This window comes from Leptopilina heterotoma, unplaced genomic scaffold (assembly GCF_015476425.1).
Source record: "Leptopilina heterotoma isolate Lh14 unplaced genomic scaffold, ASM1547642v1 Lhet_26, whole genome shotgun sequence".
NCBI lineage: Eukaryota > Metazoa > Arthropoda > Insecta > Hymenoptera > Figitidae > Leptopilina > Leptopilina heterotoma.
The window spans coordinates 2783705-2795448 of NW_025110969.1; positions in this window are offsets into that span (position 1 = coordinate 2783705).

Sequence of the window (11744 nt, forward strand, 5' to 3'; positions counted from 1 at the left end):
TAAACATGATTGAGTCATTTTTTGTGAACTGTCCATCTTTTTTCGTCATGTCTTTCAGTTGCTTTTATAGTTTGTGAACTTCTTGCTCTATATGATAGTAATTTAACCTGCAAATATTAGATTTTTACACCCACCCCTTTCTTAGTTATAAAGAGTTGAATATTCAACCCTCCCGCATGCACAGTGAAATCCAAAAGCTTGTAACTTTTTTTCTATTTTACCAAATTAGAAGATCAAACTATATTCGGATAGGGTTTTTTATGCTCTTTAATAATATTCTAAGATAAAAAAAATTTGTTTTTGGAGTCAAAATCGGGTTTTCTGCTGATCGTTGAAGACTAGCTTTTGCAGCAAGTCTTTTAAAATTCCCTCCTATTCCACCACCAGGGCCTTTCCCGTGGGCTGTCGCTTGAAAATGTGATTCTGCTAAAACGTTAAAATCACTTTTGTGATTTAACAGATTTGAAAAAAATACTTATTCTTAAAATGTTGTGCAGACCCATGCTTTAAGTAAAAAATTTTTCTAATAATAGTAAAATGTTCTTTCAAGTATTCGATAATAATTTTTTGAAAAAGATATACAGCTGCAGTGTCATGATTATTAATTCATCTGAGATAATAGCCAAACTTAAATGCTTTAATTCGTTTTTATTTTTATAATAAATAACCACTGTAAATACTGTTGTCTGGTAGAAGGATTGAGATGAATTTTGTACAACGAACGAGTAGTTTTCAGCGAAATCTAACTGAATTACAAATTCTCCTTCTTTTAAATTAGTTTTGGTATGTTTCAAAAGCTCTCCTTGTTGTTTTGCGCAAAAAGAATGTGGTTTTAGATTTTTAAGTTTGTTGCAGAAGTCTTCCACAAAATTATCAGTATCAGTTAATTCATTCTTTAAAGTGCTTCTATCTGTTTGTTGCCAAACTGGATACTTAGTAAGTGTCCAGTATTACTTACACTTTAAAAATCATTTGCATCTAACAGATTGATAAAGTATTCTTTTAGATTCTCAATATCAGGGCATGATAAACATTCGTTAAAATGTCAATATTTAACTAGTTCGTTACACGTAATTTCTTTCAAACAATCATGGTAAAATCTTTTTTACTTGGTAACATTCGGATGTTTTCGTCATTCTCATAAAAGTCTTTTACTTTTGATTCTATTTCTGGTGCCGATTTTCTCCCCGGTTTAGCCTTTGGAAAAGCTAATACTTCTTCTAATTCTACTAATTCTTTTGCTTTTCTGACTTGACGCTCTAATGCACCAAATGTTTTCATAATTTTTGTACGACCCAAGGATTTAGGTGTACAGGTAAGAGCAATTTTTACAGAAGGTGTAGTTTTTTCGTTCTCAAATTTGTTTGAGAACAATTTGTTTGTTCATTCAAAACTTCTACACCTGCCAAGTGATATTTATGAGTACATTTCGGAACTATAGTTTGTTTGATTTTTGGTCATCTGAAGAAATAAAATCCGGATCCACCTGTAAATTATCTTCCATTTGAAAGTTATCGAAATCGTAATCGTAAATTACCAATTTCTTTATTTAAGTTTTTGAATTCTTTAACCGGAATTTCTTTTAATTTTGAAAATTGTACTCTACAAGAATTAAAAATTTCCATACCTTTTGGTAAATCAGGAAATTATAATTGCTGATTTGCTGTTAAAGATCTCTAATTATGACTTATATTGTGCTTTCTTTACGAAAAGGATTTGCACACCTAGAGCGAAAATTAGTGACTAATTCCATAATTTTCTTAAAAGAATAACAAATTTTGTATTTTAGAATCTACTAAAGTAATTGCAAAAAGCAAAGAAAGCATGAAAAGAAAGAACAAAAGAAAAAAAGTAGCAGAACTAAATTTCGAAATTTCAGAAAAGTATGAAAGCAATTGAAAGACATAACAAAAAAACTGGACAATTTACAAAAAATGCCTCAATTGATGTCTCAGATTCGTCCACATGATCAAGAATTTAAAAATTACGAACTGTTCGTCTACTTTAAGTACGGAGAAATTGATTATAAATTCGCAGTTTGTAATATGAGCGTTAGTTGGTTTTTATGTAAAGAAAATATTGGCGACAAAGCGAACATAAAGATCGCGATAGCGAAATTACAGTAATTTTATTCTGCGAACTTTAAAGCCAAATGGTAGTTTCGTAGAAAAATATAAGTTCAGACAAAGGCGGGAGTGGTTTTTAGTGGGTCGACCAAAACAAGAGTTCTACTAAAGTCTGCAATGGTTAATTGTGTGTACCATATTTTACTTCATATCCATTTAAATCGTGCAATTTACCGGGAAACAATTGAACCCCATGAGAACAGATTTTCTCTGTATACATTTTAAAGTATGGATTAAATTGATGAATTGTATCCAAAAATTGTTCACTGCTCAGAAATGAATTTACCTCCTGATTATCTGTCGCTTTGTGTCAAAATCGATAATATTGTTTCGTTAGTGATTTTTTGTTATTTTCAGCAAAGAACATTACCTGATGTATATTTAATTCTCAGTTAAAATAATTTTCTAACTGTGTCATACATTCTGTCAGATTTGTTTGTTTTATAAAACTGTCTCCATAAGAAACCAAACTTAAAAGTACTAAATTTGTACTAAATTTGTTTTCATTTTCTTCTATAATTTTAATACATTCAAAATTACAGGAATTTTTAATTTAGACTTTCGCACTTGAAATCGCTCAGAAAAACCACTTAGGTTCAAAGTCATTACATTTTGTAATACAACTATCGCCTTAGAATTAGGAGTACAATGTTTCTGACAATACAGAAATTTAAAAAAAAACTAAATCGTATTTTATGACATTGAATCAAAATTTTTTAAATGACTTTCTTCGAATAAAAAAGAAAATTTTTGATGTTTAACTTTAAATCACATTTTTGTAAAAAAAAACCTTTTCTTTTCAATTAGCAGATAAAATTTGATAAATATTTACTATGCACCATTCTAACATTTTTAAATAAATTAACAGGATATTTATTTCTCGACCTCAAATTTTGATAACATACCAAGCTACACAAGACTGCCGTCCAAAAGAAAAAGATACATAAGCGACATTACCATAAATCCGAGAAAATCAAAGAAAACTTTTTGCCTCCGAAACTATAATTCAAATTAACTTTTTTAAAAAAATTTTTTATCAATATTTAATAAAAAAATATTCTGCTTCTCATTATGTAAAAAAATTAATTTTTTAAACAATTTCTATTGTAAAATGGACATGCGGGTTTCTAGTAGTGATAAATACAGACGAATAAAAGCACAAAGTCGCTTATGTTTATTCCTCGGTAAATTTACTCGAGCTGAGCGGTGCCATCCAGAGGAAACAGATACATAAGCGACATAATGTAAAAGAACTAAGCCTGTGTAGTAAAATTATCGCTTTTCTTCTTCTGTAAACTCGACTCACTGTCAGACCATTTTACAGAGGAAAAAGATACATAAAGACAGTCGAAAGACAGTCGCTTTTTTAGTCTGTAAAGTCAGCTGACTCTCAGGCTCCTTTACCGAGTAAGAAGATACATAAGCGACTTTGTGTATCATTTTATGTATCTTTTAACTCTGTATTTCGTCACTTTTTCCATTTTTGTCATTTTTAAACAATCTTTTTTTGCAATAAATAATTAAACTTTTTAATTCTTTTTTACACAGTTAAATGCAGCTTTTTTTATGAATCCAATGATACCAAAAACTCAATTTTTTCAAAAATGTCGCTTATGTATCTTTTTCCTCTGGACGGCAGAAGATAGGTAGAGTTTTAAGAGTTTACAAGACAATGATTCTATTCTTATGACTGAAGAATTTAAAAACAAAAATTTCGACAATAAATACAATAACAGAAAATGAAAATCCCAAGATGCTTATTCCCAGCATTAAAAAAAGAAGTAACCTTTCTTCTATAGAAGCAATTTCTTGTGCTGAAGAATATTCATAAGGTTTTCTGAAAAACTGTGAGTCCTCCTTCTCCCATTTATCAACAATTCCAACTTGTGTTGCTCTTTGCAGAAAGTATTCAAATTTACGAGAATACGGTGAATTAGTTTCAAGATAAAGACAAAGTTCACTTCCAAACAAACTCTCTTGGACAATTTTAACTTGAGGCTTATCATTCTTGTCCATTGTGCTTTCAATAATTATTTCTGCCTCATTCTTTTGAATTGAACAACTAATATTCTTGTATTTGACAATAAGCTGTAAACATGATTGTACTACAAATTCATAGCCAACGTGTTTTTCCATAAAGTTTTGTTTGCTTGTCTCCTCGAACATCGTACTAAAATTATTGAAAAACAGGAAACCAATAGGTTGCAAATGAGATTCATATACATCTTCTATTGTATCGAATTGTAATTCTTTATCTTCAGTGTAGGCTATTCCTGTTAATGCTCCAAACAAATACGAAGAATGAACAAAACTGATAAGCAGCAGATAGCCAAAAATAAATCTCTCTCTTGTCTTCTTTGGCTCCCGAGGAGCGCAAAGTTGAAGAACAATTTGGATAATGTACATAATTTTCCAGTAACGACGGTCGAATTTTAAAATCCTAATAAGAATCCAAATTATTAAGATAGCCAAGAAACTTACCGAAGCAGTTAAATAAAGCAATAATTTTCCATCAAGTCCATCGTTATTTTGCGTTATAACAGGAACAAGAACTATTACATCCATCAAGCCAAATCTTATAGTACCATAAGTACAATTGGGAAACTTTGTTAGAAAGTTCACAAGAAATTGAATCTCATTGTTTAATAATTGTCCACTGTAACCAGTGGCAATACTTCTGTTACATGTCATATTTCCAAAACCTTCAGTTGATGGAACGAATACGAGTATAAAATTCATCATTTGCGACAAAAATTTGGTGAAGGAAACAACTTTACTTCTCATTTCAACAGGGTAGCCTGTTGAGTTGAATTCTACAAAATTTGTCAAGATTTGGTTGTAAGTGCCATATTTTAGTTTGTATGCATTTAAGTCCCGCAACTTATCAGGAAATAGCTGAATCTTACATGTACAAAACTTCATTGTATATTTTTCAAAATATGGATTGAATTGCTGAATTATAACCAAAAAGTTTTCATTTCTTAGAATTGCATTTTCATTTCCTTCTTTTCTGACTGTTACAATATGCAAAATTGTTACATCCAGAAATCTGTTATTCCACATTGTTTTCAGAAATGTCTCAAATTTTAAATTTCTTTGCAAGGAATACATAACAATCAAGCATTTTGGATGACCTTTGTTATTAGAGAGTGAGCTTATCATGTTGATTGGACTAGTTAGTTTTGTAACATCTGTTATGGCGTCTACATAAATTGCAATTACGAATAATGTTGACAATTCAGGATCTTTAACAATTTGAAAAATTTTTGAATTTTTCTGTGCATGTTCGGACACATCATGAAAATTCACTTGTAGAACAGGTTTGTTTTCTATTAAGATTGCTAATACTTTTTCGTTTTCGATTCTTGTGTCATTTTCAGTCATGTACATTATGTAAGGTGCATTTAGTTTCGTTTTCAAATACGTTCTCAAGTGTTCTAAACATTGTGGCAGATTTGATTCTTTTATGCCTCTGACATCAGTGTAAAGGAGCTTCAGAATGAGTACAAGAATTATTTTCTTAATTTGATATGTCCAAATCATATTAGTATTTCTTTGTTAGTACTTTATAAAATATAATTCGTAGCAAATTTATACTGAAAAATTAAAAATCACAGTTTTATTGCCATGCATTTGAAGTATTTTTTATATAAACAGAAAAAAGTATTATTTAAAATGGATTTCTTAAATATTAAAGTACTATTGCTTTTAAAGCAATACTTTACTTAAAACCGGTTAGAAATAATTACAAATGCAAATATTTGTTTAACTTACATGAATAAATTTTAGAGTTTACAATAACAGAATTACATAGTTTCTACACTTCTAATTTCTAACAAAAAAATACATTCGTTCATTTTAATAGTTAGTTGGCGAGTGTGAACTGAACGAATACAAAAAGTATACGAAAGTCACAAATTTAACAAAAGTAAAAAATAATGCATTAAAACATTAAATGTAATTTAACTTTGACAGATTGAATAGATATTTTTTTCTATAATGCATATGCATCATAAAATGAACGTAAACAAATGCATCAAATTATTGTTGATGTTTTAAAATTGATTTTATCTTAAAAATTTTTACTTATTTTGTATATGTCGTAGGCGAAAAGGAAAATCCGTCGTTTAGCTTAATTCCTAGGCTTTAAGCTAAAAGCAGGCGAAGAGGAAAATGTTTAAGTAAATGACAATTACCTATTCTTTTAATCGCCTGAATTTTTTAGTTATTTAGCTTGATGCCTAGGCATTACACCACCCTGAACGCCTGACAATTTCAAAAATAAATTTTGACAAAACTTCTAAAAATACAACTTTTTACTAGTTACAGTATAAAAATACCTATATTTAACTGTAAACAAAATTTTGAAAAATGAAAAAATATTCAAAAATGGCGAAGATATGGCGTTTTTTCGAAACTACATTTTTCGGAACGGTCTACATGATTTCTTAAAAACTACTCAACCGATTCTCTTCAAATTTTGTTCACAACTGCTCAATAACATTCTCTATATGCTATGACGTAGGATTTTTTGATATGATTTTTTAAAAAAAAGTTATACATTTTTAAAAAACATATTTTGTACCCAAAATTTTAGACTTTTTTTGAAGTGCTCCCATTTGCTCAAAAAATGTTTTCTTTAAAAACGGCTACGTCATGCCATAGAGAATGTTATTGAGCAGTTATGTACAAAATTTAAAGAGAATCGGTTGAGTAGTTTTTGAGAAATCATGTACGCAGCGCTCCGAAAAATGTAGTTCCGAAAAAACGCCATATCTTCGCCACTTTTAAGTATTTTTTTATTTTTCAAAATTTTTTTACAGTTAAATATATGTATTTTTATACTGTAATTAGTAAAAAGTTGTATTTTTAGTAGTTTTGTCAAAATTTATTTTTGAAATTTTCAGGCGTTCAAGGTGGTGTAACCCCTTAAGCTAAACGCCCAAAGAGCGTCAGGCGAATAGAAAAATTGGTATTGATTGATGAATAATAAAGATTGTAATGAAAATTCAATTAATAATATTAAATTGCAGGTATTTTGAATTGAAAATCGTTTCTAAATTTTTGTTTATGAATCTTTATTTACATTCTTTGCTTTTAAATATTCTTAGTTAAAACTACCTTTTAAATTTAATATTACAAAATATTCAAAATTATATTTAGTCTATCTTTGCTTTACGCGAGTGCCAGATTACTTTTATTTTAAATGGAAAGTGTTTCTGTAAATGGGGCAAAATTCCTTACATTTTTTCCTATGAGCCATGTAAAAATCAGAGTGGGACCATTAAAATTTTTAAAGAAAATAATAATTTATCATTATTTTAAATAGAAAATGATGATTTATATTTATTTTCTTCAAAAATTTTCATGGTCCCACTCCAATTTTTACATGCACAGAGTGACCCACATTTGTAAAAATTACTAAAAATGGTTGCAATGACCGGAAATAAGGGGACTTTTAGCATAATGTACTACAGAATTAGATAAATTTACAAAAGAAATACAGTCGGGTCCCCATGCTGTTACATTTCCAGAAATTTCCCACTCCTCCTGACTCAGCTCTGTTATGTGCTCAAAGTATGCCTACTGCGCACCTTTCAGGAACGTAAATATATACATATATATATACATATATATACATATATACATAACAGTTTGGAATCTAACATTATGGGGACCTGACTGTAGATAAATTTGCTACATTGAAATAGCAAGTTTTAATATTTTGTGTAAGAGTTGTAAATGTGGCGAAAATTGATTATAGTTTTCTTTAATTTAATTAGGCAAAATCTGACAAATGAAAACATTTTCCACTAAAACCTACTATCCACTGTAGTAATTTTTGGTGAGCAAGTGTGGCTAGCGAGTGCAGTCATATGGCGCCTGCATTTCTATTGGTTGTTAACTTCGTCAATCTCCGTAAATGAGCCGATGCCATCCGATCATTGACAGTGACTTTGTTTCGCGTATGTAAAATAAATTTGGATATTATCTACAATAATTAAATATCAAGTGAAACGTAGGTCGTTCGTTATTTCAGAAATTGACCATTATGAATTAATAAATTTTGCATTTATTCCTGTCCCAAGAACTATATCTTATAATAAGTTGTTAAAAGTAAACTGCTTTCTCGTAAGTGCTGTAAATTTTCATCATTCAATATATAAGGAAACAAAGATGTATACTTTCAGCGAAATTCGTTGTCGTGCGTGCAGTTGTGTATTAGTGAATTAATTAACCGCGTCTATACATATAAGTGAAATAAACATGTGTGTGTCTTCAAATATTTATCCAACAAATATATAAGTGTGTGTGTCTGTGTATGTAAAAATCCTTCCAGTTTGTCTCCATTAGTCAAGAATTGACGGGAAACCGGCGATAAAAATCCGCATTTTTTCTTTCACTCTTTCTTTCTGCATTTACAAACGACTGTAGTAATTTTACGTACACAATACTTCTTAGTTTACTACAGTTGTTTGGAACTATTGGACAAAATAGTAAGAAACTTTGCTAATTTGGTGAATATTTGTCGGATTAGTGACTTAGTGTAGAAAATAGTAAAAAATACAAAAAGTTCCCTTATTTCCGGTGGTTGCAATGTGAAAATAGTAAATTCTAGTGTGATTTTATACAAAAATTAATAACTTCGGTCTCTCCGTGTGGCTCATAGGAAAAAAGGTAAGCTTTCGATTTAGATAGGTTAGAAAGAAATAAAACAAACCGATTTTGAGATATATTAAAATTAAGAATTTGACCTTGAAATTGTTTGAACTGATCTTTTGCGATAATTTTTCTTAATTGTTTAAACAATTTTTATAAACAAATGTACTGTACGTACAATTTTGGCACAAATAAATACAATTTTTTACAAATAATGTTTTATCGAAGCCGCCCAGATGTTTTCTTTGTAAAAAATCCATTTTGCAATTAAGTTTATCATTTTTATAATCAAATTATATTAAACAATTACATTTTTGCCCCCGAAGCGAAAAGTCAATTTCGAGTGAATTCTTATAGATTTTTAGTTCAGGAATCATTTTCTGGTCTACGAATAACTGCTATATACTTGGTCACAATCGGAAAAGTTGGAAAATTTATGTAAATTCTTTGAAAAATTACCAAAATGATTTTCAAGTGGTCAGAATCGGTTTAGGGTAGAGTAAAGTTATTTTAGATAAATTCCAAAACAATTTTACATCTACAATAATATCTAGATTTTTCTCTCATTTACGAAAAATGTGTGAAAATCTCGGAAAAAGTCAAAATATTACAAATAATCTATTGATGTTATTTCAGAACTCACAGAAGTAATTCACAATCAATTTTAAATTATTTTTTGATTTGGAATAACTGTTGCAGGTTTTTTTTATTGACGGGAAAGTCGAAAAATCTACGGAAAATTAGTAAAAACTGCATTAGGTGGCCCTAAAAAGGGCCGATTGATATTTTTTCTGTTTATTCTTTGCTTTCGAAATCTGGTGACCAATTCTCCTTAAAACGATATTTTGCATACCCTGTGAGTCATCAGTTATACAGAACATGTTCTTCACTTATTTATAATAGTTCTGTAACGGATCTGCGGCATAGTTTGCTGGGTATTGAAATAAATTTCTCAGATAAAAATAAATTTTTCTAACAGTCCACGTTTATTGATTTTGTTTTACCTTATGTAAAAGTTGAAACACTTTTCTATATTTAGAAATAACAAATTCAATACATGAAACTTAAAATCACTTATTTTTCTCAACATTGTAATAACAATTTTTTTGCAAGAATTCAAAATTTGAGAAACAATAACTTCCAAAATAAATATAACAAAAGAAAGTCAAAATCGTAATGATCATTTCTAACAATAATAAAACAAGTTTTCTACTAATGAAATAGTACGAATTCGTTTTTTTCTACTAATTGCTGGTAGAAAACTACTAATTCAATTAGTAAGTCATATGTTTTCCTATTTTGAATTATCAAGCTACTGAAAATTTTGGATAATGTTCAGTTTACAATCACATTTTTGTAAAAAAAATCTTTTCTTTTCAATCGAAAGATAAAATGTGGTAAATATTTTTACACGATTCTAACATTTCTAAATAAATTAGCTGGATATTTATTTTTCAACCACAAATTTCGATAGCATACCAAGCTACACAAAATAGGTAGGGACGCATGAATATTCCCCACATGGAACTTGCAACAATTTTTGTGGCATCGAAATAAAAAACTTAAAATTTCTATTTATCAGAACTGCAATAATTCGAGTTTTCTTTTAAACAAATTTTTAATACAATAAATTAGTATTTGAAGAAATATTTATTAAATACATTTTTTATTTGACTGAATTTCAATTTATAAAAATATCCATGTAGAAAAATATGAAAGAATAGAACATTTAGTTGTTTAAAGTTTTTTACCGTATGCATTTAAAAAAATAAAAATTTGACTTAAATGAAATTTTAAGAACATAAAACTTTATATAAACGGATAACCTAAATGATTTGTCAATTATCAGAATTTGTATATCGCAGCATTTCTATATTATCGAATTTTTATGTAACGTAAAATTTATGTAATCAAATTGTAGTCTAACAGAATTTAAATCTAACCATACTTTGGTGTACAACCATTAATATATAGCTGAAATTATATTTAAAATAATTTTCATTTAACCAAATTTTTATTTAACCATATGTGTAGGCAACCTAATTTTCATATCAGTGAATATCCAAAACACCGAATTTATAAAAGATTAAATTTTTAAAACGTCGAATTTCTAAAGCACTAAACTTTCACAGATTAAAATTGCGCGCGAAATTTAAATAAACCATATCAATAAGAATTATAGAGAGGAAACTCTTGTGGTAAAAAAAGTTAGGACAAATGAAAATTCGACATTCTAAAAGTTTAATGCTTTAGAAATTCGACGTTTTAAAAATTCAATCTTTTATAAATTCGGTGTTTTGGATATTCACTCATACACAAATTAGGTTGCCTACACATATGTTTAAATAAAAATTTGGTTAAATGAAAATTATTTTAAATATAATTTCAGCTATATATTAATGGTTGTACACCAAAGTATGGTTAAATTTAAATTCTATCAGACTACAATTCGATTACATATATTTTACGTTACATAAAAATTCTATAATATAGAAATACTACGATATAAAAATTCTGATAATTAAGAAATTTTTAGGTTATAATCCCTTTATATAAACTTTTATGTACCGTAAACTGGGGCTATTAGGAACAAAATTCTGTTTTCGGGTTGAGTTGATGCTATCGGCGCCGTTTATCGATAAATTGTGATACTTGCTTTTGAAAAATTGTTGCTTCGGTAACTGGCAATATTTTTTAATGCAATAATTGTGACAATTAATTATTTTGTGAACAGTAGTAGCTTGTAAGTGACTTAATGTATTTTAGTGAAGTTTCAAATGTTGAAAACATTTGATTGCCGAGGTAAGTTGTTTCATTTTTTTCTTCTCAAAGTGATTGTTTTTTATTAAAGGGATTTCTTATGGGAAACTTTATTGAGTTCACTAAGTAATAAATATGTTTATTTTGTATTTACAGTAAGATTTATGAGACAAAAACCAAGATTCACAAACGGCGTGG